Source organism: Macaca mulatta, chromosome 4 (assembly GCF_049350105.2).
Source record: "Macaca mulatta isolate MMU2019108-1 chromosome 4, T2T-MMU8v2.0, whole genome shotgun sequence".
Classification (NCBI taxonomy): Eukaryota; Metazoa; Chordata; class Mammalia; order Primates; family Cercopithecidae; genus Macaca; species Macaca mulatta.
In genome coordinates, this window is record NC_133409.1 from 34,669,671 (window position 1) to 34,697,246 (window position 27,576).

General features: G+C 40.6%; 1 protein-coding gene across 3 annotated transcripts in view; it reads right to left on the reverse strand.

The window, feature by feature from the left end:
- ARHGAP18 (Rho GTPase activating protein 18) overlaps positions 1 to 27,576 on the reverse strand; it is a 195,723-nt gene that overhangs the window by 66,829 nt on the left and 101,318 nt on the right. The gene's annotated exons all lie outside the window — the stretch shown is intronic.

Consider the following 27,576-nt stretch of genomic DNA (forward strand, 5'->3'; position numbering starts at 1 on the left):
AAATGAAGACTCATTTTTCAAATATATTTTTTAGCGACAAGGTCTTGCTCTGTTGCCAAGGTTCAAGTGCACCAGTGTGACCATCGCTCACTCTAATTCCAAACTACTGGGCTCAAATGATCCTCCTACCTTAGTCTCCTGAGTAGCTACTACTACAGGCATATACCATATTGCCCAGCTATTTTTCTTTTGGTAGACATGGGGTCTTGTTCTGTTGCCCAGGTTGGTCTGAAACTCCTGGCCTCAAGTGATCCTCAACGGATCCTCGCACCTCAACCTCCCAAAGCACTGAGATTAAAGGCATGAGCCACCACACCCAGGCATAAGAGTCATTTAAACCTGAAAGTTAGTTTTTAAAAAGCAACATGTTAAATCTTAATTACAGACTATTAATTGGGAATGAATTTTATACAATTTTTGTGTTTATCATTTATATTCATAAACAAAACTTAGTCAACTGTTATATAGTAAATATCTTCAACCGATGAAGTATTTGAATTTCCATTTTATTTTTGAAATCAAAATATAAATAGGATGATTTAAGTTTGCTGTTATAATCTACTGTAGAAAGCAATTTCTAATCTTTATTTATAAATGGACCCATGATTTATATGTATTAAAAATTCCAAAATGTGGTAAAAACTCATTTATTAGCAACTCTGAATAGCTTGGAATTACCTCAAACATTTCTCTCTCTGATATCATCTATGAAGAATAAATTGAATAAATAAGAGTATTTGTATAACTTCAAGTAAACGGTATTTTTTGTTATAATTCACATCTCACCTACATCTAAAATAGAATTAAAGGAGCTTTTAAGACCTAGATTTAATAAGTTTTTGTTTTATTATTTACAGAGAAAACCATGCCTGATTCCTTAAAAGAAGAAATTTTTCAGCTTTGATGCCTTTCCTTTATTTACAGTTGATATGGTTTTGCTATGTCCCCACCCAAATCTCATCTTGAATTGTAGTAACCATAAGCCCCACATGTCCTGGGGGGACCCAACAGGAGGTAATTTAATCATGGGGATAGTTACCTTCATGCTGTTCTGGTGATAGTGAGTGAGCTGTCACGAGATCTGATGGTTTCATAAGGGACTTTTCCACTTTTTGCTTGTTACTTCTCCGTGTTGCCATCATATGAAGAAGGGTGTGTTTGCTTCCCTTTCTGCCATGATTTAAGTTTCCTGAGGCTTCCCCAGCCATGCTGAACTGTGAGTCAATTACACCTCTTTCCTTTACAAATTACCCAGTCTCAGGTATGTCTTTATTAGCAGCATGAGAATGGACTAACACAACAATAAATTTTTTTAAAGAATACAATTTGAGTGAGGACAATCGTTGAATAACTGTTTTGCTATTTTAATTTTCAGATTACTTCTCTCAAGAAGGACTTCCAGGAAGTAATTTTTCGTTTGCCAGATTGGTTTTACTTACTGTACATATTGAAAATAATTTTAAAATTACAATAAAATTCTTTAATAGTGTGTGAACATTCACATTTAAACTAGCCTTTCCCAAAATTGTTTAAAATAGTAGGATTTTAATAGTACATAAGGGAGAGGGTCACTAAACTCTGGGCAAATCTATCCAGCAGCTTAATTCCAACTGGTTTGTTAGAAAAAGTCAAGGAACTTGGCCGGGCGTGGTGGCTCACGCCTGTAATCCCAGCACTTTGGGAGGCCGAGACGGGTGGATCACGAGGTCAGGAAATCGAGACTATCCTGGCTAACACGGTGAAACCCCATCTCTACTAAAAAATACAAAAAAACTAGCCGGGCGAGGTGGCTGGCGCCTGTAGTCCCAGCTACTCCGGAGGCTGAGGCAGGAGAATGGCGTGAACCCGGGAGGCGGAGCTTGCAGTGAGCCGAGATCGCGCTACTGCACTCCAGCCTGGGCGACAGAGCGAGACTCCGTCTCAAAAAAAAAAAAAAAAAAAAAAAAAAAGAAAAAGTCAAGGAACTTAATTTAATTGCCTATTGCTGCAAATAAATGCAGTATAACTGAGCACTTAGCTTTAATATGCTGATATGCCAGTTTTATTCCTTTAAAGATGAGTCTTCCTGCCTTGATTACAAACTTTATTAATGCTGGTTGCATGCATGAATAAACAATCACTATAATCTCTCCCCAGTAGCAACCTTGGGGTGGTGATGGGTGGGAATTAGGACAGGGGCCAACAAGCCTAAGTCTAGACATGTTTGTGAATCTCTTTCCTTAAGTCTCCATTGTTCATTGTTTGCCTTCTTCATCCCTTAATTCAAGGGGTACTTCCTCCCTCCCTGGCCTCAATCGTCCTGTTTACATCTCTGTGTTCCACCTGGGTCCCCATATCCGGCCCCAGTGGTCATTACATAGCCAGTATTTTTCTTTTAGAGTTTTCACTCCTGATTCTTAAATTAACATGTAAATGAGAAAGTCATCCCTCTCTTAAAAATAAAAAATATATATTTTTAAATTTCTGGTTCATCAGCTCAACTTATCTATATTGTTCATATTCCTTACTTCTGCCTTACCAGGATAGCTGATGTTAATTTACAGATGCCTGCCAGATTCATTTTTTCATATTGCATGTCAAATATACAGATGCTTTATCCTTTTGTTTTCTCTCTCATAGTGTGAAATTGACCACCTTACTTCTGTCTCCTTCAACTCTTACCCCCTGTGAGACCACAATAAGTACTGTAAACTGTGTGAAGTATAATGACTAACGCCAAATAATTTGGTTTATCTGCTCATGGGAAAAAGGTGCAGTTGAACTAGAAGTACATTAAGCCTTTCAGTCCTGAAGGAATGTGTTTATTCTGGCAAGAATTTTCCAGTAAATTTCCATTAAGATAGCATGTGCAGAAAAATGCAAGGTCATTGAGTAACACCATTGTTACATAAATACACCATCTATATCAAGCCTTGCTTTCAAAACATGCATAAAGCAAAAATTGAATAGCTTAGTGCTGATGAATTGACTCAATATTTTGACTTTAATAAGATTCAGAAGCTGAATAGCTTTGTGATAACCTAAAAATACTGAGTCATGGAAAGGAGGAATTTTCTTTTTCTTTCTTCCATATTTTTTTGATCACTGGTAAATACTGCAAGAACACATTTTCATTTTTAAATAAGAGGGGATGAGGAGTGGGAAGGACACAGCCATTCAGTAATAGGCTACCCTCCTTGGTCACCCTGCCATGTATTTTTTAATTTGTCTAAAAATGTAAGTGAACATTCCTTCAGTTTACATCAATGAACATGTTGTGTTACTTCTTTTCTTTGTAGCATATATTCTACTTTTGTACTTCAGACAGGCAGTGACTAAAAGCCTGGACCCTCTTAAAACCATTCTGCTAAGAGGCCAGTTAACTGGTTTCCTCTTTTCTGTTTTTAGGAGTATGTTATATGATACCATGTTCATTCTGCAAATGAGGTTCAAAAACATAAAGCAACATCTGCTAGATGTAATGAAGTACAGAGCAGAAATATTTTATATTTCCAAAAGATCCAAGCTGACACATGGTGTTGAAATCAAAGAAACACGCAGTTTATACCACAGGCAACTACCAGTGACCCCTACCTGACTTTCTAGCAAGCAATTATTCCAAGTTCCTTCCTCCTCCCTCTCCCTCCAGAATTCTGTGTGCTAATCATGCCATGGATATGCTTCAGAAGCTCCCGCATTTCTCACCTTTTCCAACTATCATGACAGAACTAGACACTGTCCTCTAAAGGAAGTTGCCAGCATTGCTCTATAAAGAATTGCTTCCTAGCTTGCTGTACAAGTCACGCTCTTTCCAATACACCAGAGTATAATCATTTTGCTTTTTTACCATGGACACTCACATCACAAGCAAATATTCACTTTACAGACCCTGATGGGCCTTCCCGGAATCTTCTTTTCCCTCTTGCTAGCATGCTCTGTTTACAAAAATGAGGGCTTTGTTTTGTTGTATTTTCCCCAGGTATATGCTATCCCATTTTCTGGTGATACATTTTCCACCTAATCAGTGAATTCCAAAGGCAATGATATCGTTCAGGGTATGAGTTATAATGCCTGTTATTTATTTTGTCATAGCGAATATTAAACTGGTCTGACATTTTTTCTTTACAAAGAGGTGGAGGTTGCCATTGATTATACTGAGGTCAGCTAGAAGATTGATGATTTATTCTGCTATCAATGCAGTCAGCTCAGTCAGCAAAATGAAATGGAAACATATGGAACTAGGAATCTAAGTACCAAATGATTCCAGCTCTACTTAACTGCAATCTTTGGGTAAATCACTCAATTTCTCTACTCCTCACTTTTCCTATCTAAAAAATGGGAAGAATAACAGTAGCCTTGCTTGCTTTGTTTGTTGTGAAAATTCTTACTGAAGTGCCTCATAGGTAACCATGAAAAACGTCCCCTAGGTAAACTTGTGCTAACTGCATAGAACTGCCCCTCACACTGTTTAATAAGATCCAGAGGAATCATATGTCCTCTAGAACATTCTCAAGCTTTTTGGTCTCAGGACTCCTTTACACACTTAAGATTGTTCTAAGACCCTCAAAGAGCTTTTGCTTATGTAGGCGATATCTATTGATATTTATAATACTAAACACTGAAACAAAAAAATTTAAATACTATTCATTTAAGAATAAACATCTTCACAGAGATAACATTAAAAAGGCCATTTTTCAAATAAAAATAGTGAGATGAGTAGCTCTGTTTTATATTTTTGAAGCTGCCTTTAATATCAAGCTTAACAGAAGACATCTGGATTCTTACATCTGCTTCTGCGTTCAATCTTTTACAATATTACAGTTCACGTCGTCTCTGGGAAACTCCACTGTATTCTCATGAGAGAATGAGAGTGAAAGAGGCAAATAACGTCTTAGCGTTATTATGAAAACAGTTTTACTCTGCTACACACCTGAAAGGGTCTGGAGAGCCTCTGGTGTTCCCAGACCACACTTTGAAAACCACTGTTTTAAGAATTCTCAGAAACAACACCTAATGGGTCTGAAAATGCACATTTCAATTCTGTGGGCAAAACTCCAGAAAGCCCTCTGAGAGAAACAGACTTGCTTTCCTAGTGACTGGACCTATTTCTTTGTTTTTGTTTAGTTCTGTATCTTTTCACACAAACTGGGACTTATTCCAATATATCCATATTTAATTTATACTATAATGACAAAGAATAAAAACGTCATTTAAAAAAAACCCCTCCCTTACCAATATTGTTAATCTTTTGCTGGTGTCCATGATGAGTAAGGGGCAGAAGTTCTCTCTGGGTGTCCCCTTTTGGCATATATTTGAAAAATGTGCCTTAATGTGCCTTTGTCATCCCTACCCTCTAGCTAAAAACTCCCTCAGGGCAGATTTATTTGTAAGTAGGATGTTTCTTCTGAGCTCATATATTTAACTATCTGGTCCAATTTCTACCTTGTGTTCCCTACCCTGTTAGAAGTCCTGCTGTGATGCTTTATACCCAGTCTGTCTCCTGATTCTGACCCTTTGAGGCATTTTTGTGGCCCAAAGTCAGCTTTCTTGAAATCCTCTGATCCTAGCACCTGTTTTGTTTTGTTTTCTTACAAGATCCTTTCTAAAAAGGATATACTTTCTTTCATGTTCCCTATTCTACTTTTATTTCCATGCAGGACAAGAAGTGATTGAGTTGGGATATACATACAGTGTAAGACAAAAGAATAAAGTTTATTTTTGTTTCGGCTTTGTTCTGTTTTAACGTGTAGAAAAAGAAAAGGCGGGGGTGGGGGTTCTTACTCAGATCATGACTTATAAACCATAATGACTAAGAATATTTTAGAAAAAGCCATATGTATTGAAGTGTAAACATTAGAATACTATTGCACCTCAGAGATTTAAACCTATCCCATCATTTTCTAGATGAGGTAATGAGGCCTGAAGGTTAAATATTCCCCAATTTTACCCAGCAAAGGGGTGACAGAACCGAGATTAATGCCCTCATTTCTTCTTCAATGGTCACTTTAATATGTCAAACAGACTAAAAAGGGTAGGATTTACTTTGTTTTCCCCAGATGCATCAATCTTTCTGAGTTTGTATTGCGTATAGCCAAGGCAAAAGTAATCTTGTTGACAGTCTATAATTTGCACTTTCAAATGACCATTACACTTATCAAGAAAAAAATACATTTAAAAATCAAACCATATATTTTTAAAAGGGATGAGAATTATTTTCCAATGCACTTTTTCTTTTTAATTTTTCAATTTTTTTTTTGTTTTGTTTTCTGAGATGGGGTTTTGCTGTGTCTCCCAGGCCGAAGTGCAGTAGCACAATCATAGCTCGCTACAGCCTGGAGTTCCTGGGCTCAAGCAATCCTCCCAACTTAGCCTCCCTGAGTAGGTGGGACTATAGGCACACACCACTTCACCTGGCTAACTTTTTCTAGAGACAGAGTCTCCTTGTATTGCCAAGGCTGGTTTGGAACTCCTGGCCTCAGGCAATCCTCCTGTCTCAGCCTCCCAAAGTGTTGGGATTACAGGTGTAAGCCACTGTCCCTGTTCAATGCCCTTTCTAAAATATGGTTTGTGGCCAGGCACAGTGGCTCACACTTGTAATCCCACCACTTTGGAAGGCTGAAGTGGGAAGAGTGCTTGAGCCCAGAAGTTCAAGACCAGCCTGGGCAACTAGTAAGACACCCATCTCTATTAAAAAAAAAAAGTGTCATGCTGGGCATAACTTCAAATATAATCTGTTTTTTTAAAAACTTTGTTTTGTAAATTTTGAAATTTTAAAATTTAATACTGTTTCTTTACATTATCTCTACGTTGGAAAAAAAAAGCATGTTTCTCATGTGTAGATTTCTCTCTCTCGTTTCAGCAGTGATATTAAAGAACTACTGTAATCACTACCATGGCGAGATGGCAAAGCTATTAATATTGTGTAATGGCCCTGTCCATCAAAATATGCTGAATTTGAATGACTATGAAGAGCTGCAGCCTATGAATGACCCAAGTCATTTTTACCCCTTCGAAGAGAATGCCTACTGTTGTTTAGCTGAAAGCAGTAATTATTAGAAGTGGCTCTGACATCCAGGAAGAAAGAACACTGATAATGCCTGAAGGCAGTAAGAAGTTGATTAGAAAGCAATACCACATCACTCACCCACACACATACCCATGCAACCATCAGAACCCAGAGAAAGAATCTAATCTCTTCTATCTGACTCAATTGCTATAGTCTCAAGGATGTACTGAACTTCACATAAACTTACTTATTTTCCTCTTTGCATATCTTACCCTTTTCATTTTGGGAAAAAAATAAAATTTACTTAGTTCTTTCAGCTTTCCTTTTCTTTAAAAATAAAAGTTGCAGCCCGGTGCAGTGACTCATGCCTATAATCCCAGCACTTTGGGAGTCCGAGGCGGGCGAATCATGAGGTCAGGAGATCGAGACCAGCCTGGCCAACACGGTGAAACCTCGTCTCTACTAAAAATACAAAAATTAGCTGGGCATAGTGGCGCACGCCTGTAGTCCCAGCTACTCTGGAGGCTGAGGCAGGAGAATCGCTGGAACCCAGGAGGCAGAGCTTGCAGTGAGCCAAGATCATGCCACTGCACTCTAGCCAGGGGACAGAGCAAGACTCTGTCTCAAAAAAAAAAAAAAAAAAAACAAACAAAGTCACTTAACATCTTGTATAGTGCTTTATAGTTTTTCAGTGTTCATCCACTTTTGGGTTTGTTTTATACTCCTCACTTTTGACAGGCAGAAAAGACAAAAAAAAAAAAAAAAAAAAAAAAAAAAAAAAAAAAAAAAAAAAAAAAAAACCTCAGCAAAACAATAAGCAAATGACCTGATTATCCTGTTTATGTCACATTACCTAAGCAAAACTGAGAAAAGAAGCCCATTAATGACACTGTTAAGGGCTAGCTTTGAGGCCGGGCGCGGTGGCTCAAGCCTGTAATCCCAGCACTTTGGGAGGCCGAGGTGGGCGGATCACGAGGTCAGGAGATCGAGACCATCCTGGCTAACACAGTGAAACCCCGTCTCTACTAAAAAATACAAAAAACTAGCCGGGCGAGGTGGCGGGCGCCTGGAGTCCCAGCTACTCGGGAGGCTGAGGCAGGAGAATGGCGTGAACCAGAGAGGCGGAGCTTGCAGTGAGCTGAGATCCGGCCACTGCACTCCAGCCTGCGCGACAGAGCGAGACTCCGTCCCAAAAAAAAAGAAAAAAAGAAAAAAGAGCTAGCTTTAAAAACTTAGCTTTATCAGTTTTAGAGAAATACATGGCACAACCAATTCATAGGTGCTGGGTTTTTTGTTTGTTTTGTTATTTATCGTTGCGACTTTCACTCTACTTTTTTTTTGTTTTTTGTTTGTTTGTTTGTTTGTTTTGAGACGGAGTTCTGCCGTTGTTGTTCAGGCTGGAGTGCAATGGCGCGATATCGGCTCACCGCAACCTCCACCTCCCGGGTTCAAGTGATTCTCCTGCCTCAGTCTCCCAAGTAGCTGGGATTACACACATGTGCCACCACGCCTGGCTTTTTTTTTTTTTTTTTTTGTATTTTTAGTAGAGATAGGGTTTCTCCATGTTGGTCAGGCTGGTCTCAAACTCCCGACTTCAGGTGATTCGCCCACCTCGGCCTCCTAAAGTGCTGAGATTACAGGCGTGAGTCACGGAGCCTGGCCTCCCTCTACTTCTTGACATCACTAAAAGAATAGGGATATAGTAACCACCACCAAGTCTGGTAGAAAGAAGGGAGGGAAGGCCTAGAAAGAAAGGAATATGGGAAAGGCAGCAGGCAGCCGAGGCAGGTTGCAAAAAATCACTTCCTTTTTAGATACAGACACAAGGAACATATAAAGGGAAAACGGTAGGCCACCACTGGCCAGGCATAGGTGTCTTGCTTTAGAGCTCTGGTTCTAGGTAGAAGTGAAATCCTCTTTGTTCCTGAGCTTGCCAAATCTCTCAGGAAGCAGTTTTTCCTCCTCAATCGGAGGTACAACTCAACAAGTAGCCAAATGGGAACCTGGGACCTTGATGTCAAAATCACCTTCCAAGACAAGGATGAAGGTATCTGTAGTGGGGCTTTGACATAAAAATCTCAGGATCTTGCAACATGGGTTCAAAGCATATCCACTTCATTCAATTATCCGTCACCATGACTTGCATCCACCTGATACCCTGGACCTGCTGTTCTTTCTCCAAGACCCTCTATCTTTTTCTTGTTCTGGCCAGCTGTAGAGCCACCTGGAAATAAAACACCAGTAGCTACCTCGCCACTCGGAGCATAGGCTCTCCAGTTTGATCTGTTTTCCAGCTGTCATTACTCAATTTCATATCTCAGTACCTTTCTCTCTGGGGTTGGAATCACCTTGCTTCTGTAGCCTCCCCACATCCCTTACCACATCCTGCACTTTGATGATCTGCTCATGAGTGTCCCCACCATTAAATTATGTGTTTCTTGGGGGCAAGAATCCACGTTTCTTTTTTCTTTTTTTTTTCATTTTAGTATCCCTGGGTTCAAGCAAACTGCCATAGCAGATGTTGGTGAGCTGTTCAATTATTAAAGTACTGCTGCCTCTGAAATAATTTCTAAGGCATTTCTTATTTAATTGCACAAAACTACAAAAAAATAAGAGAGAGGGATGAAAACTGGATAGTAAAGAAATTAGTCATCAGAAAACTCTAAAATGAATTAAGGTAAATGTCCCACGTCTCCATGATGCTACTTGTGGATGTTTAGTCTAAAAGTAGGTTTCTTAGAGGAAACAGAAGCATCCAAAAGGAAGGGCTGGTTGCATATGAGACTGTAACTAATATTAAATTATAAACAAGTTTCGGCTCAGAGTTTTTTTAAGCACACATTCCATAATTCCATTCTTCACCTTAATCTTTAAAACAAATAAATATTTACTGAATGCACTACTCTCTGGTTGGGTGCCTTATCACAGATGTTGCTTTAACCAAGCTCTTCAAACCTTTAGTGTGAGGTAGATGACAAAAGACACCAGCACCAGTTATGGGTGGAATTTTCCAGTTCCTCACTGAACTAGTGGCCCAGACAACTCTTTCCAGCATAGGCCTCCAGGTCATGGCCTTTACTTCAAGATTGTCCCTAACACTCTTCAGGCCCTGCAGTGGTTCACCATTCCTTCTTCAGTAAGAATTTCACCTCCTCTTGGGCCATTTCTGCCACTGTTATCCACTCATTCTCAAGTCATCCCCTGCTCAATCACTTCCTGAGATTTAGACCAATAATTTGAGGTGACATCTATAGTCCCTTGCTCTGGCCTAAGTGCTACTTATTCCCCGCCATCTTCCTATGTTGAAATCCTAACTCTCAAGGAGATGCGATTAGAAAATGGAGCCCTTAGGGAGGGGATTCGTGCTCTTATAAAGGAGGCCCCAGATGGCAGCCTCGCCTCTTCCACAATGTGAAGGACATGGTGAGAAGGTGCCATCCGTGAGAAAGCCAGCCCTTCCAGACACCTAATCCACCAGCCCTTTGATCTTGAACTTTCCAGTTTCTGAAACTGGGAGAAATACATTTCTGTTGTTTATAGGTCACCTAGCTTATGGTATTTTGTTACAACAGCACAAACAGACTGAGACACCCTTCCTGGCATCCCTGCCCCTCCCCTGGTCTGTTTCTCAAGTTCTCCAGGGTTTGCCTGAAGCCCCCTCACTGTCCATTACTAAAGTTGTTCCTTCCCAAGATGGAGCCCAGCTTCCTCCGCACGACTGTCTAGTACTCAGTTCTTGTTTCACAGCAACCATATAGCTTTAGAGGTAGTGATCAGCATCTAAATTTTTTGTCAACCTTTATCCATTCATTTTTATTGCTCTTGGCAAATCAAATTTTTCACCTTTTCAGTTTCAAAGCTGTGCTCCTGTTTTCTTTCTGAGAAATCTGTCAAGTTCCCAAGACATTTTCCTGGATAAAATGAAGAAAGATTCGGCCGGGCGCGGTGGCTCAAGCCTGTAATCCCAGCACTTTGGGAGGCCGAGACGGGCGGATCACGAGGTCAGGAGATCGAGACCATCCTGGCTAACACGGTGAAACCCCGTCTCTGCTAAAAAATACAAAAAACTAGCCGGGCGCGGTGGCGGGCGCCTGTAGTCCCAACTACTCGGGAGGCTGAGGCAGGAGAATGGCGTGAACCCGGGAGGCGGAGCTTGCAGTGAGCTGAGATCCGGCCACTGCACTCCAGCCTGGGCGGCAGAGCCAGACTCTGTCTCAAAAAAAAAAAAAAATGAAGAAAGATTCACTAATGAAGATTAAAGGTTTTTCCACCTCCCCTCATATTCTTCAAGTGGTCACTCAAAATTCCCCCATCGTAATTTCTATTAGTTCAGAATCTCATCACTACAGTTTGCCAATACACCTTAAACATGTAATAATACAGATAAATTTACACCAGGATGCAAACTCCCTCACATATAAGACTTAATATGCTTCAAGATCTGGGATCCAAGAAGAGTATTTAAATATCAGCCAGGAATTTCATTCTGGCTGCTGACTGACTACAGATTTATAAATTGTAATATTCTGACATCCCTGCAGTTCATAAAAAGTTTCTATTGATTCTTAATACCTGTCATGATATAAGCACTAACAAAATACTTGTTGATATAATACAAAATTATAAACAATGTTTTGAAATTTAATGTTAGAATAGTACTGAATATAATCATGGTTTTCCTTATTTCCTATAGCAAATATATTGCCCTCCAGCAGGACTTTTATATAACTTTCCATGCTAATAAAAACATCAACACAAGGCAATGGTGAATTTAAAAAAAATTTTTTTGATAATAACAAAAGCTACATAACAGCATATTATGAAAGAGACATGGGCATTATCATTAAACTCTTCTTGGTTCTTTGTGATTATCCACTGCAATAAGGTAGAGAAATCATCTCATATCTCAGTGGGAGTAGGAGAGTATGAAACCAACCTTCCCCCAGCTAGCAAAGGAAAAAACATAGACAAACACTGGATGAAAATATTAAAAGTGAAAGGAGATTTGTGTTTATGTTAGAAAATATAAGTGGAGAGGATATTTATAAAGTAATGTTGATGAATAGTAATAGAACAATTAAAAGCAGCAGCACTTCTGTGGTAAATACCTAGATTGAAAAAAGAAAACTGCTTCCCTTATGTTATAACTGTCATTTTACGGGTAGCTCAAAATGAACTTCAAACATTACAATGCTCCACTGGTAAGTATGGAAGGCCAGGAAGTGTTTTTATATGCAAGGTGCTAAAAGTCAGCTCTACTAGGGGGACAGAGAGGATGGAGAAATAACTCCCAGCCAAGCAAATAATTTAGCCAAGCTTAGAAACAATTCATTTGTATTTTCTACTAAATGTGTTCAGCAGTCAGTAACAAAGTAGAATATGTGAATACTACTACAAAACAATCTTTTTAAGTGAGATTATCTAAGACCACTTTTTTCTTCACATATTTGAAACACTGAGCCCAAGACAGATGTGAATGCAAGCAGCCTAAAAGATACATGAAATATAAAACAAGAACTAAAGACAATTTCCATATGCAAAATGCTACTTGTGGGTAACCCACAACATTTGAAGAAAAAAAAAAATCCAACTGACCAGCCTGGGCAACATAGTGAGACACTGTCTCTACAAAACATAAAACAATTAGCCAGGCACAGTGGCATGTGACTGTAGTCCCAGCTACTCAGGAGGCTGAGGTGGGACGATCCCTTGAGCCCAGAAGTTCAAGGCTACAGTGAGCTATGATCATATCACGGCCCTTCAGCCTGGGTGATAGAGTGAGACCCTGTCTGGAAAAAAACACACACACACACACACACACACAACTCACAAAAACAAGCATTTTCAGTAAAAGCCACTGAGCTTTGTTTAGAGGATAGGAACAGGGCTCACAGGGCAGTGAAGCCTAACATGAATATGAGGGATGGACAAAGGTTTTACAAGAAGGGATTGTGGAAACCTGAGAAAGGTGAAGGGAGGAGAGGTAGATGACAGAGAAAAACACTTTTAATAAGGAAGCACAGTTAATGCTATTCTTGTGCAATGCCACATCATCTAGCACAATATGGGCATACTGAGCTCCAGCAAATGCCACCCGCAGACACATCAAATTCTAGGCGGATTAAACCCCACAAGCTGGAAGTTTATTACCCTGTCCTAGCTTAATTTCTGTTCTGATCCTTAAGAAACATCTCTCCCTTCCAACCCTTAGTCTCAGTCCCATTACCAGGCTTACACTAGCCTACTGCTTACCTGTTTTTCACATGGGGCAGCAAAATTCCCACTTAACCAAAAGCAATATGGCATCAGGTTCCAAAATGTCATTCCCTGTGGGGATCTGAAACAGCTGAAGATGAACATAAGTAGTTCATGGCCTCAAGAGTTGCCCCGCTACCTACAGCCAAGGCTGTCTTGGCACTCCATAGAAATCTGACTCTGTATCAGTGTCCCATTCAAGGACTTCCACCTCTAGTCTTCCATTTCCATCCCTCTGGTTCTTCTCTGCTTTTGCCATTGCTATACACCTGGATCCTCCTCTCTGCCCAGTTCCTATAAAGAAATGATCCAAGTTGACTGATTTCTACTTCTCCCCAAAATGCTGTCTGCTACATCACTTTCCTGAGCCCTGAATTCTGCACTGGTCAAGGCTCCCAGCACCTCAACTGAACCTCAGCAGAGGTCTGAGCTACCCATGCCCCTGCTTGTCAGGAAAGAGAGGTGGAAGAAAGAACTGTTGTGTCAGAAATCCATCACTTCAGAAGAGATTAGTTAATGAGCTATTGAATGGAAAACAGAGGCTTGACTGGGTGTGGTGGCTCAGGCCTGTAATCCCAGCACTTTGGGAGGCCGAGGCGGGCGGATCACCTGAGGTTGGGAGTTCGAGACCAGCCTGACCAATATGGAGAAATCCCATCTCTACTAAAATACACAATTAGCTGGGCATGATGGTGCATGCCTGTAATCCCAGCTACTCGGGAGGCTGAGGCAGGAGAATTGCTTGAACCCAGGAGACAGAGGATGTGGTGAGCTGAGATCGTGCCGTTGCACTCCATCCTGGGTGACAAGAGCAAAACTCTGTCTCAAAAAAAAAAAGAAAAAGAAAAGAAAAGAAAAGAAAACAGAGCCCGTAGAGACCACAGTTATAAAAGATGATGAAAGGATTAAGAGCATGTAATATCCTCCAGGGCAGAAGTCAGTATTTATGCTGTATCACAGCCATGGAAGCCAGTGTAGATGATAGCATCAAAAATAGAACTTCCTTTACCATCTTGCCAGGATAAGTCTACAGAAAGATCAAGGTTGTCAGATACTCTAAGGTAAAGATCAAAGACTTAAAATTTTTCTTGCTTTTTTTTTTTTTAAACTCATGTGTTTGAGGGCCAATTGTTAAAGGCTCCTACCTCATGAATGACTTCAGTTATTTGCAAAAGCCAGTTCTGTAAAATGCACAGCTTTCATAAGACAAATATTGTCAGACTCTAAGCATACTTTCATACACCAACCAACACAATACAGAAATGCTAATTTCTTAATCCAATAGTTTTATGAATACAGTTTTATGAATACAATGCCTATATTTATTCATTGGTCTTCTCTCATTACAGGTATTAATCAGAATTATGTACTTAGGTTTTATTATACAAATCATTGCGGTTATGGTTTTAAAAGGAACTTCATCCACATAATATATGTCAGGCCTCTGAGCCCAAGCCAAGCCATCGCATCCCCTGTGACTTGCAGGTCCGCCCGCCCAGATGGCCGGAAGTAATGGAAGAATCACAAGTGAAAATGCCCTGCCCCACCTTAACTGATGACATTCCACCACAAAAGAAGTGAAAATGGCCGGTCCTTGCCTTAAGTGATGACATTACCTTGTGAAAGTCCTTTTCCTGGCTCATCCTGGCTCAAAAAGCTCCCCCACTCAGCACCTTGTGACCCCCACTCCTGCCCACCAGAGAAAATCCCCCTTTGACTGTAATTTTCCTTTACTCACCCAAATCCTATAAAACGGCCCCACCCTTATCTCCCTTTGCGGAGTCTCTTTTCGGACTCAGCCCGCCTGCACCCAGTTGATTAAATAGCTTTATTGTTCACACAAAGCCTGTTTGGTGGTCTCTTCACATGGACGCGCATGACAATATATATTTTCCATTTCAAGTAATACAGGAGACATTGAAAAAACAGTGAAACTGAAATGAAGCCAAGGCTTCAGTGTTTTGGTGGAGTGATACTATAGAACTTGAGTTCCTGCTTGTTAATGATAAACAGATCACTAAAGTTGTGATTCACATAATCATTCAACAACTACTGACTCCCTATTAATTGCAAGGCAACTATAAATGCTGACATTCGAAGTCCAAAGAAGCACAGGGCTTTACTGCTGATCTCTGAATCTACATTTTGATAGAGGTGATAACGTATGTAGGGAAAGAGTAATACAGGGCAGCCTTGGCTTGTTTGAGTGGGACAAACAACAGGTGTGGCAGTGCTCACTGCCAGTTAAACGTAGGCAACGACAAGATGCCAAAAAGTGTTTAAAAATGTCAATAGCACAGTAGGCCGGGTGCGGTGGCTCATGCCTGTCATCCCAGCACTTTGGGAGGCCCAGGCGGATGGATCACAAGCTCAGGAGTTCAAGACCAGCCAGGCCAATATGGTGAAACCCCCTCTCTACTAAAAATACAAAATGTAGCCGGGCATGGTGGCGCGCACCTATAATCCCAGCTACTTGGGAAGCTGAGGCAGAAGAATCGCTTGAAGAACCTGGGAGGCGGAGGTTGCAGTGAGCCCAGATCACACCACTGCACTCCAACCTGGGCGATACAGTGATTCCGTCTCAAAAAAAAGAGAAAAAAGTCAATAGCACAGTAAGAGGAGGTGAGAAGGGAGATTCCAGTCTTTTGCTACGCCTCATTCTAATTGAAAAAAGCTCTCCCAGAGCCAACAGTGTCTTCCTGTTGTTCAGTTCAACTTTATTTCCCTCTAACTTAAGCCCATTTCCTGTGAGCAAATAAAGAAGTAATCAGTGTCCTCTTTATATTAATCCCCTCCTGGGAAAAGTTCAAGGCAGTCCTTTACTATATCTTGAGTTGGCCAATCAGTATTACTCCTTTACTTTTTTCCCCTATATTTTAAAAAGCAATGTCTTATAATACTACCTGTAGTACACATTCTTATTGACATCTAAATCATGAAGTACCTACAGATAATAGCATATCATCTTTGTTCTGAAATTTTTCCATTGGGCCTTTTTCAGATTGGCTCTTACTCTGCAAGTGAAAGCTCCAAGTTGACATTAATTTTAGAAACAGGTACATATTTAAGCCCAGGTGGGAAGTCCTTGGCACAGATACCAAAGTTAAAAGCCTAATCATAAATGTTTTTTGCTTCCTAACTGGGGAAATTAGCACAGTTATTAATTGCTTTCCATGGTTCTAGTTTCTTTTTAAGAAAGCCTTTGCAGATCATTTGCATTAATATTATGCTAATAAAAGGGGATGGTAACTAGTTTAGTCTCTTCAGTAGTAACTACAGATCAGAGAGAGATAATTTGCATGTTTTCTTAATTGAAGTGAGCTGGCATTTACACACTCATTTTCATCATTTTTGAAAAAAAAAAAAAAAAAAACTTAATACATGTTGGGCCAGACTGGACAGGAGTAATTTCTCCAATGGAATCATCTAAACTCAAGTATTTCCAGAGACATTTTGCTTCTAAGCATGAATCTCAAATGACAAGGATGAGTATTCAAACACAGAGCAACCATCTGCATCACAAAATACATTTCAGTTCCTCTCTGCAGAAGGAATTCATTTACCGTGGAAGGCCATTCACTTCCACTTCTGAGTGCTTATTCCTCAAAAAGCTTCCAAGTATTGTGAGAACAATGATTAAAAGAGGATCTTTCCATCTGTGCTGCATTAGGCTGCAACACAGACCCTCCTGCAGAAACAGTTTTTGCATAATTCATTATGCCATTTTAAACCCTCATCAGTGAATTGCAATAAGCGATGGAGTATGTGCATGACAGAAAAGAGACCGACGTTTATTAGCTGCCCGCTAAGCAGTCACCTAATCCTTACTTTGGGCTATTGCTCCATGAATCATAGTATAGGGTCACTCATCTTATCTCCAGTAGGTTCTTACTCCCACTTGAAGTGTGGTCATCATTTTTAGCCCATACTAATGCCTCCAGAAAAAGTGTTTCTTACGCCATTATCACTGTATAGTGTGGGAAGGAAATACTAGTGGAAGAGAGAAGGTGGCATATCTTCAGGTCTACTGTTCACCGTGTGAGCATGGCTGATACATCCTACAAAAGGAATGACAATATCTTGTCTCTTCTCCTTCTAAAAATCATATAGCACACCTATAAAGCCATAATTTCACCTGCCACTTTGCCTTGGAAGTGGCAGGCAAGGACCTCTCTGGGTCCCAACTGACACCCCAACCACAGAATCTGTATCTTGATTTTGTTATTTGGAGATCTGTTTAAGGATGCACTGGAAAAGAATTTTATGATTACAAAAAAATTAAAATAAAATTGTCTTAGGTACCTCAAAAAAAAAAAAAACAACAACTTTTAAACACTGAAAAACTGATTAAGCAGAAGGTAACAATGATGGCATGATGGCATGCAATGTATATAATTTTAAATTACCAAAAGTAGTGAGAAACTGTGTGGACAGCAGGGTTGAGGATGTGGACAAATCTTACACTAAAATTTCTCACTTTCCATTTCTAATTCCCTAGGTCATGGTAAAAAGAAAAACAATACATTTTGAGTTTTCTATTTATAGGTAACAGTAACATCTGACATATGATAAAGTTCTTCAGTTTGGTGATTCAGTAAGAATCAAGAAATCATCTCAAAAATACAACTTGAACTGAGTTCACTGATAGACTCTTCACTGAAACATATTTAAAGTCAGTAACTCATAAGAATGGAAAACAACTAAACATCACTTTACGGAATCTTCAAAAGCACAATTTGGTGGGGCGGGGGGGGTGCGTAATGGGAAACCTTCCTGAGGTGTTTCAAATATGAGAAATAAATTGATATTTGAGAACAGTGCTGGCCAATAGAAATAAAAGGTGAGGACAAAAGTTATTTAATATTTTTTAGTAACTACATTTACAAAAGTGAAAAGCAGATAAAATTAATGTTAATTTTAACCCACGCAATATACCGCAAATATTATCACTGCAACATGTAATAAATATGGGAATTATTAATGAAATCCTTTTTATTCCATTCTAAGTCTTTGAAATCCTGCACGTAATTTGCACTGTCATCATAACTCAATTTGGAGCAGACAGTCCAAGTGTTCAATGACCACAGGTTGCTGACGACTACTGTCTTGACAGGGTAGTTTTAGAATGAATGAGGCAGTAGGCAGGTTCTCCTTGGACAGCCCAGCAGATACAATTGCTGTAATTCCTTCTCACTGCTAACATGTACAAGTTAATGCCTGTTTATCTACAGAATATTTGTTTTCTCATTGACTCAGCAAATATTCAGAGAAAACCTACTTTATTCCACACTATGCCAAACTAAGGAACACAGGTGTACTTCACACAAGATAGGCCTAGAATTTTTTATTTTTATTTTTATTTTTTATTTTGAGGCAGAGTCTCACTGTCGCCCAGGCTGGAGTGCAGTGACGCAATCTCGGCTCACTGCGACCTCCACTTCCAGGGTTCAAGTGATTCTCCTGCTTCAGCCTCCGTAGTAGCTGGGATTACAGGCACTTGCCACCAAACCCTAGCTAATTTTTTTGTATTTTTAGTAGAGATGGGGTTTCGGTATGTTGGCCAGGCTGGTCTCAAACTCCTGGCTTCAAGTGATCCATCCAACTTGGCCTCCCAAAGTGCTGGGATTATAGGTGTGAGCCACCATGCCCGCCCTGGGCCTAGAATTTAGAAGGCAACAAAGACATGTGCAACTCCATATCCTAAGTGGTAAGTGCTATGGAAGCACATATCAGGGAAGCCACAAGCTCTAGTGAAGGGATCCGTTGAAGGCTCCACAGAAGAGTGACATGAGCTGGAGGTTGAGTACAAGGAGTCTGCCAGGTAGAACGTGATGAGAAAGGCCTTCAAGGCATGGCAACCACACAAGCAAAGACAGAGAAGCAAGCATGGACAGCGGGTTTAGATAACCACGAATGCGGTGATGTAGACAGACTGCATTCGTTTTCAGGGAGGTACAACCCCCTGGGGGAGGGAGAAAGCACCAGCTGGGGGGTTGGGGGTGGGGGGAATAAGACTGACGCCAAATTCTGCAGGACCTTGCTTGTCAAATTAAGAACCCTGGAATGCAGGCAGTATGACAATGGAAAGTTTTTAAACAAGCAAATGTCACTATCAAATTCCTGTTTTAGAAAGATAATTCTGAGAAGGCACATCCTGAGACAGCCTGGGGCCAAGATACTGTGGAGTAAACAGATTGCTGAGAGATGATAAGGTCCTGAATCCAAAGGGCATTGGTAGAAACAAAAGTGGAAGGACACATGCAAGAAGTTTTTCCCAAAGAGAATGCTTTGGTGACCAATTAGACAGAGTAGATAAAGGAAACAGAAGAAACAAAGATAATTCCACAGTTTGTTCTTGGACGGGAGGGTAGATGGCAAAGTCATTAATTGAGAAAGGGAAGATAGAAAAAAAAAAAAAAAAAGAGCAGTTTGGCAGAGAATGTGACACCCTCAGTTTGGACCTGTTGAATCTGAGGTATGTTGGAGACCCTTGCTACCTAAATGTGCTCCACGGACAAGCGGCACCAGGCATCAAGCTTGCCAAAAAGACAGAAATCTTAGGCTCCACTCCAGATTTGTTGGATTCAAATCTGCATTTTAACAAGATCCCAAGGTGACGCCTGTGCACAGTCAAATTAGACAAGGACTGATCTAGGCATCTGAAAGTCTACGTTGTGCTCATGAAAGAGTTACTGGCTGGAGGATAATTTTGGAATAATTAGCATATCCATGAGAGTTAAAATGATGGGAGTGGAAGAGTGTACCAAAATCAAATTTAGGATGAAAGACTCTGTGTGTGGTGTGAGGGAGGTTGCATGTTTGGAATTGAAATAAAGAATCATCATAAAGGTCTACAATGGCTCTCTTGTTAAGTACATTAAATAAAAACTGAACCAAGAAGAAAAGGAAGAGGAGGAGGAGAAAAAGAGGAAACAAAACCTTTAAAAACAAAACAACAACAACAACAAAAAGAATCACAATGGTGAATTAACATTAAAGCTATAAAGAACTTCTTTTTATGATTAAGAAAAACTCATATTAATGTTCCTTAATAGTCAGGGATGCTGAGCAACAAAAATTTGATATGAGTGGAAGGAGAAATAAATGGAAACTTTAAAAAAGAAGTGGGAGCAGTCAGGTGTGGTGGCACACACCTGTAGTCCTAGCTACTGGGGAGGCTGAGGCAGGAAGATTGCATGAGCCCGGGAGTTCAAGTCCAGTCTGGGCAAGAAAGTAAGACCTCATCTCCAAAAGAAAAAAGAAAAAAAAGTGGGATACAAAATATGGATAATTTGTTTAATAATTTGTAAAAGACTTTTTAAAAAGTTAATATATGGGATGATGAATATAAAAATATTAACAGTGGTTTGTCTTGATAGTAGGATTATAGATTACTTTGTTCATTCTACTTTACTGTTCCTTTCCCCCTATTTAGTAAGTATCCACTCCTTTTTTCTTTAAATGAACAAAAAAAAAAGACACTGTTTGCTGGGATGGGGGGAATCAAAAGGCCTGGATTCTTGGCTAGTTTTGCCAAGCAGCTAACTGACTTTAGGCAAGTCATTTCACCTCTGCATGCCACGGTCTCCGCGGCTGTATACTGAGGGGCTTGAGAACAAGATGTTCTCTTCTAAGATGATTTCCAGCTGTGACTGTCTAGGATCCAAATTGGCAGCAAGGTGAGATTCATGTGTTGCCTCTAAACTCTCCCTTGACAACACCACAAATAATGTGCAGGGTATCCGTTCAGCCCTCCACCCTCAGCCCATCCCAGTCTCTGCATCCCACCAGCTCACCCAGCGAACAATGATCCTGGAGTTTTGTTCAGAACCCAACAGCTGTTTAGAGCTGGTTTCAAGTCCACCAAGCAGTCATCTGTGTCCTCTATTTCCCAGGTGACACTGTTGTCACTACCTGGTGTTGCCACACACACACACACACACACACACACACACACAGAGAACACAGAGCCCCTGAAACCAAGGGCCCCTCCCAAGATCCATGCAAGTTGCAGCTCTCTGAGGCATAATACTCTCTGAAGGCTCCATGCTAGATGCCAAATGATTAAAAACCATTGTGCATAATTACCATTCCATGTAAAAAGCCTTAAAATATATTTTTAATGGCTTTACTGCAGGTCACAGAAGCAAAGGCAGGAATAGCAAGCTGTGCTCTTTCATGTGGGAGGATAGTGCACATGAATACAAATATGGCAGAAGATGAAAGTACAGCAGACAAGGACAGGCTGCTCTTTCAGCAGCGACAGCAACCCAGTGTGAAGGGCCCATCAGGGCATGATGCCTGCTTCTCAGCTCCTTGGAACAAATACTCAGTGTAAACGCACTCTCTCCTTTTGAAGTGGGTGCGATTTGTCTATTGTCATCCTCTTGCCTTAAATTATGCTCCAATATGGATCTGGAGAGGTGTTTTTGTTCTTCTAGTGCAGAAGTCCTTCACATTAGCCCATGAAAGCTACTAAAGGGGTTCTTCTCCTGTAATACATGCTTCCCTCTACAGCAAACTTGTAGTCAGATGGCCTCCTTCGAGTGATACTGAATGGCCATGTGAAGCCTTCTTTCTGTTTCACTGTGCAAGGATTCACAAGCACGACCTTGTAGCCATAGGCAAAGTCAGCTGTTTGGTTAAAATCAGGGTACCGACAGCTCGCACTATCTGATACAAGATTCACTGCTCTCTATGCCTTAATCAATTGGTCCTGCTAGAATACAGAGAGGCACATTAGGCTAAACTGAATGTGTAAGTGAGGAACAGTATGGATTGAGCCTGCCACCTCTTAATTCCAACACATCTCAATTCCTAATAAGAATTTAAAAGCCTAAAATCTGCCAGAAAAAGAGAACTCTCATGCATTTGAAACGTAAATGTTAATTAAAATTTTATTATTTATGCTGCCCAGTTGCTCTACTGTAAGAATTAAAGGTGTATTTAATAATTTGTCAGGGGCAATTATCACAATAACAAGACTACGAGGCAGTTGTCATTATAACCCCCATTTTAAGGATGAGGAAACTGAGGCTTAGAGAAAATCAGCATGGCCAGGAAAGTGAAGATGCAACCCAGCCGTGTGGCCACAAAACCCATGCTCTAGCCTCTGTATGATAAAATCCTTTGAAATCTGTCCTCAGCAAGGGTAACACATGCTGTGACAGGGTTTAGAGCTGAAACGACCCTGGAGATCATGAGGTCCAGTCATTCTCAACCTATGTATGCTTCACAGCTGGCTGGCAGAGGAGGAGCAGCAAATACTCTGGATTATCAATGCGCTCCAAGACATACGTGATAAATACGGACGATCCAGTCCCTATCTTGCTCTGACAACACAGGCTTTTTCTTTTTTTCTAGAGATGAAGATAAAAAACAAGGTTCAAGTCTGGTATAAAATCCTCTGCATCCTGTTTCCTAGGCCCCAGTAATTAAGTCCAGTCCTTAATTACTCCAATGTGAATATGGGACAGCAGAAAAACTGGGTGCTTTGCCCAGTAACATCCAGGTAGTTAATAGCTGCACCAAACATCTAAAAAGGTCTCCTGACTCCCAGTCAGGAAACAGCACAACCAAGTATCCTCCATTAGGACAGACTGTATCATGACAGAGGAAACACATTACTCTTTAACTTTATCAGCAGGGTAATAAAGACAGGCAATAAATACTCTTTTATTGATAATTATTTTCACTCTGTGAACTTTGACAGCCCAACCCACTGATCTTTTGGCTAAAGAACAATTAGCCACAATGATAGCACTTCACATATTCTCCACCATATCCACACGTAATGAAATCTCCTTTGGAAAGAGCTGTTCATACTAAGATTTTAGCAATCGCAAACTGAAGCCCACCAGGGCGACCTGGCAGCCAGAAGTGTTTTGTTTGGCCAGCAGCGTGTTTCAAACATTTTTAAATTGGTTTACCATGTTTTTTTCTTGTAACATGTTTCTCTGAGCAGGCAGCAGGTGCGGTGGGGCTGGCCCCTTTGAACAGGTTATCTACCTCCCAGGTTGGCACAGCCCCCACCAGTTCCATCTGAAAGCTCTGCTATCTATGGGTCCCTGCGGGCCTCTGGGTTTGCAGCCTCTGCTTTACTGCATTAATGTTATGGGATTAAAATGGCATGACTCGTTATCTCGAACCCATCACCAATGATTGGCATCTGAAATCTGCATCAAAATATTGGGGCTTACTTTAATCAAGACAACAATGAACACAGCAGGGGATGGGGAGATAGGACTGAACTGATGACCAGCTAGGTTGATTATGGTCCTTCCTTTATCAGTAAATAGCAGTATTACTTTGATCAAGACACCTACCCTCAATGGATCATGGTTATTTCCTCATTTGTAAAATAGGAAAGTTGGACTGGCTACTTAAGTTGTTTTTTTTTTTTTTCAACTTTGAAATCCCGTGAGATGTTTCCTACCCAAATTGCGTACAAATCTAGGAATTTTCCCAGGAATAGAGATGTTAGTGAGGAGTAGAACCTGAGAAATGTGTCTTTGGAGTCACCTAGACTAGAATTAGCAACTTGGTTTCATCATTTTCCATAAGATCAAACGCAAGTTATCTAAAACTCTCAGAGCCTCAGTTTCGTCACCTTCTTTCATTTACTCAAGATTGAAGTAAATGAATTTGAGCATCTACTATATATCAGATACATTCTATATGATGGGGATTTAGTAGTGAGCAAAACAGTCTGTGGTCTGATGGAACTTACACATTCTAGTGCAAGGAGACAAAATATAAACAAAAATGTATAACCAGTCAGGTGGTGAGAAGTGCTATGAAAATAAATTAGGTGGGTTAAGAGGATGGGTGGGTAGCAGGGAGCAGGTTATTAAAGATGGAAGAGAAGATCTCTCTGATGACACTTGAGACCTGAATGAAATGGGGGGATGACACTAGAGACCTGAATGAAATGGGGGGATGACACTAGAGACCTGAATAAAATGGGGGAAGGGGATAGCGGGCAGGGAGTTTCAGCCATGCAGATATCTGTGTATAGACTGTGCTAGGTGAATAGTTATTATGAAAATTTGATGATGTGAGAAAGAGAACTCTGATAGAGCTTTTAGCACTTTTTAGAAGTGTGGTAAGTTCCTTTCCTCCCACCTCTTCATTCCCCACTTTCCCTCTTCTATGCCTGTTTGTCTTCGGGATCTACTCTCTGCCTTTACATCAGCCCCAAACACAACACAGCGAAGTAGACCAAGGGTTTAATTCCACTCTCTAACCAATGACAATCTACATCTGTCAAATCCTATTTTTAATAATCAAGTAAGAAGGCCGGTGCAGTGGCTCACGCCTGTAATCCCAGCACTTAGGGAGGCTGAGGCGGGTAGATCGCTTTGAGCTCACAAGTTCCAGACCAGCATGGGTAACATGATGAAATTCCGTCTCTACTAAAAATACACACAAAAAAAATTAGCCAGGTGTGGTGGTGCATGCCTGTAGTCGCAGCTGCTCGAGAGGCTGAGGTGGGAGGATGTCTTGAGCCCGGGAGGCAGAAGTTGCAATGAGCCAAGATGTGCCATTGTACTCCAGCCTGGGCAACAGAACCAGATCCTGTCTCCAAAAAAAATGAATAAGTAAAAAATAATCAAGTAAGAGAGCCAAGTCTTGCCTCCACTATGTTCTGGGAAAGATCCTTTTATAATAAAATGCTCCAAAATACAAACAGGTAGTTAATAACAACATAGAGCAGAGCAGAAGAGGTTAAGATCACAGTCTCCCTATCAGAAAAGCCTGGATCACATCCCAGCTTTGTTTGCTGCCTGCATGACCTTGATTAAGTTGCGTAATCTCTCTGAACCTGGATTTTTTCACCTGTGAATTAGAGCTCAACAATGTTACCTCTTCTCAGAGTTCAGGAGAAACCTGAATGAGATATGTACATAAAACACATGCAACTTTCTTGGCACAGAGGAAAGTGCTCAATGATGTGCATCTGTTTCTATCAGGGCTTTTCATTACAAGTTACAGAAATCAACTCCAATATCTTTGCCTGCTGCTAGTCTACTGGCAAAATAAATATATTAAAAATATAAATTAAAAGAGAAAAAAATTAACTCTGATGAGCCAAGCAGAAGAGAATTTTTTTTTTTTTTTTTTTTTGAGACGGAGTCTCGCTCTGCCGCCCAGGCTGGAGTGCAGTGGCTGGATCTCAGCTCACTGCAAGCTTCGCCTCCCGGGTTTATGCCATTCTCCTGCCTTGGCCTCCCGAGTAGCTGGGACTACAGGTGCCCGCCACCTCGTCCAGCTAGTTTTTTTTTTTTTTTTTTTTTTTTTTTTGTATTTTTTAGTAGAGACGGGGTTTCACGGTGTTAGCCAGGATAGTCTCGATGTCCTGACCTCGTGATCCACCCGTCTCGGCCTCCCAAAGTGCTGGGATTACAGGCTTGAGCCACGGCGCCCGGCCGAGAATTTTTTTAAAAGCGTACTGGGTGGCTCCCAGAATGTTCATCAGCCAGGAATAATGCCTCGGATCACGCCACGGACTGATCCAGGAGCACCACGGAGCAGCAGATGATGGTGCTCCACCAGCAATGCCGGTAGCAATTGACATAGCCCTCTTTTTGTGTGGAAAAGAGGGTTACTCTGCCTCCCAGCAAGTTCTGAAAGTAGAGAACTCCCCGCACCAGAATGAGCGCTCAGATTCCGGACAGTCAAAAGAATCGCAAGTGTCTAGCCACACCACCAGTGCAATACAGTCCTCCTCCCTCCACATCATGGGGATTGGCTTCAGGGCCCCCTGTGCATACCAAGCCCTGTGGATGCTCAAGTCACCGAGTTGGCCCTCTGTTTCTGTGGGTTCTTATTCACAGGGCCAATGGTATACAGTATCCTCATCAAACCACCTTTGGAGCACCTACTAGTTGATCACGCTACTTCCCTCACCAAGAATGTCCCTGGCCCTCTCCACACACTTCAGCCACATCCTGGAGACCCCCAACTCTGGGATGCCTTCAACCTGAACTCCAGGCCCTGCCTCCACCCTTCCCCAGCTACTTCTCTTGCAAAGTACCCTATTATAAACTGATTTACATCCTGACTATACCTGTGCATATAGACACCGACTCTTTTTAGAAGTAGAGATAAAAAACAAATGTATATACAGTTGTAAATACATCCTGGTTCACTAATCATTTCTGTGTATCTCTCATCCCACAAATAAGATTACAAGTCTTGGTTGACTGGGAACGCCACTCTTTTCTCCTGTATCTGTTAAACGCCTATTTCCTATTCTTTGTTGATGCTTAATAGCACTTCCTTTAAATCTGGGATGAAGCATAGGTTTTTTTTATAGGGAGGGTCAATTGTCTAATTCATCTACAAATATTCCTTTGTTAAAAAAATAAATTCAAAATCTAATATGGAATGAGAAAAGTAATCAGTCAATATTATTTCACAATATTGAAGCATTTACAAATTATAATAAATTATCATTTTGTAAACTCAGTTTTGTTTTGTTTTTTTTTTTAATCTAAAGGGAGTAAAAATATCTTCCCGCTCTGGGAAGTGGGGGAACCTACAATGCCCCAATTTTACCAAGAAAAAAAATATTTTTTTTTTCCTATGGAATAACATCCCCATCTTGTGGGCACTGTTGTTCAATGTTTTCAAAAATCATAGCAACATTTTTAGAAGAGTGATATCTCTTAATACTTCTCAGGGATAGAATTGAACTACAACCCCTATTTGGCCCATAAGCCAAAAGTTCCCTGTATCTTTAATAAATGCTTTCTGCACGAAGCATTCAAAAATTTAATCAAAATCTATAATGAGTCAGGCATCAAACAGGCCTATATAAAAAGAAAAATATATATGTGTGTGTGCGTGTGTGTGTGTATGTTGTGTATGTGGATGTATATGCATACATATCTTTGGATTCATGGGTATCTAAAGAGAATTCCTACCATGAAAGGATTCTCTACTCACATGAGTAATAAACTCATTCAGGAAACATATATTGAGATCCAAAGTGTCTAGTAGGGCATTGGCTATTCCCCTCAGGTTAGAATTTGCCAAGCAGAAGGCAATACATACATGGAGGACAGGGAGAAACTGACAAGAAACTCAGTGGTTCCCAGCAGGCTCTTGGCCAAGGACAGGAGGCTGATAATATCTGCCTGGGCTCTTGGCCAAGAGGAGGAAGGTTACTGAGCATTTAGAAATATGCATGCACAAAAGAACTGAAAATCAAGAAGGGAGAGGAGGGTTACGAGACAATGGAACAATGGAAAAACAAGGGAAGAAAGCATCAGTATCCTTTTCATCAAAGGGAAGGAAAGACATGCACATCTATAAAAAGGAAGTAAAATGAA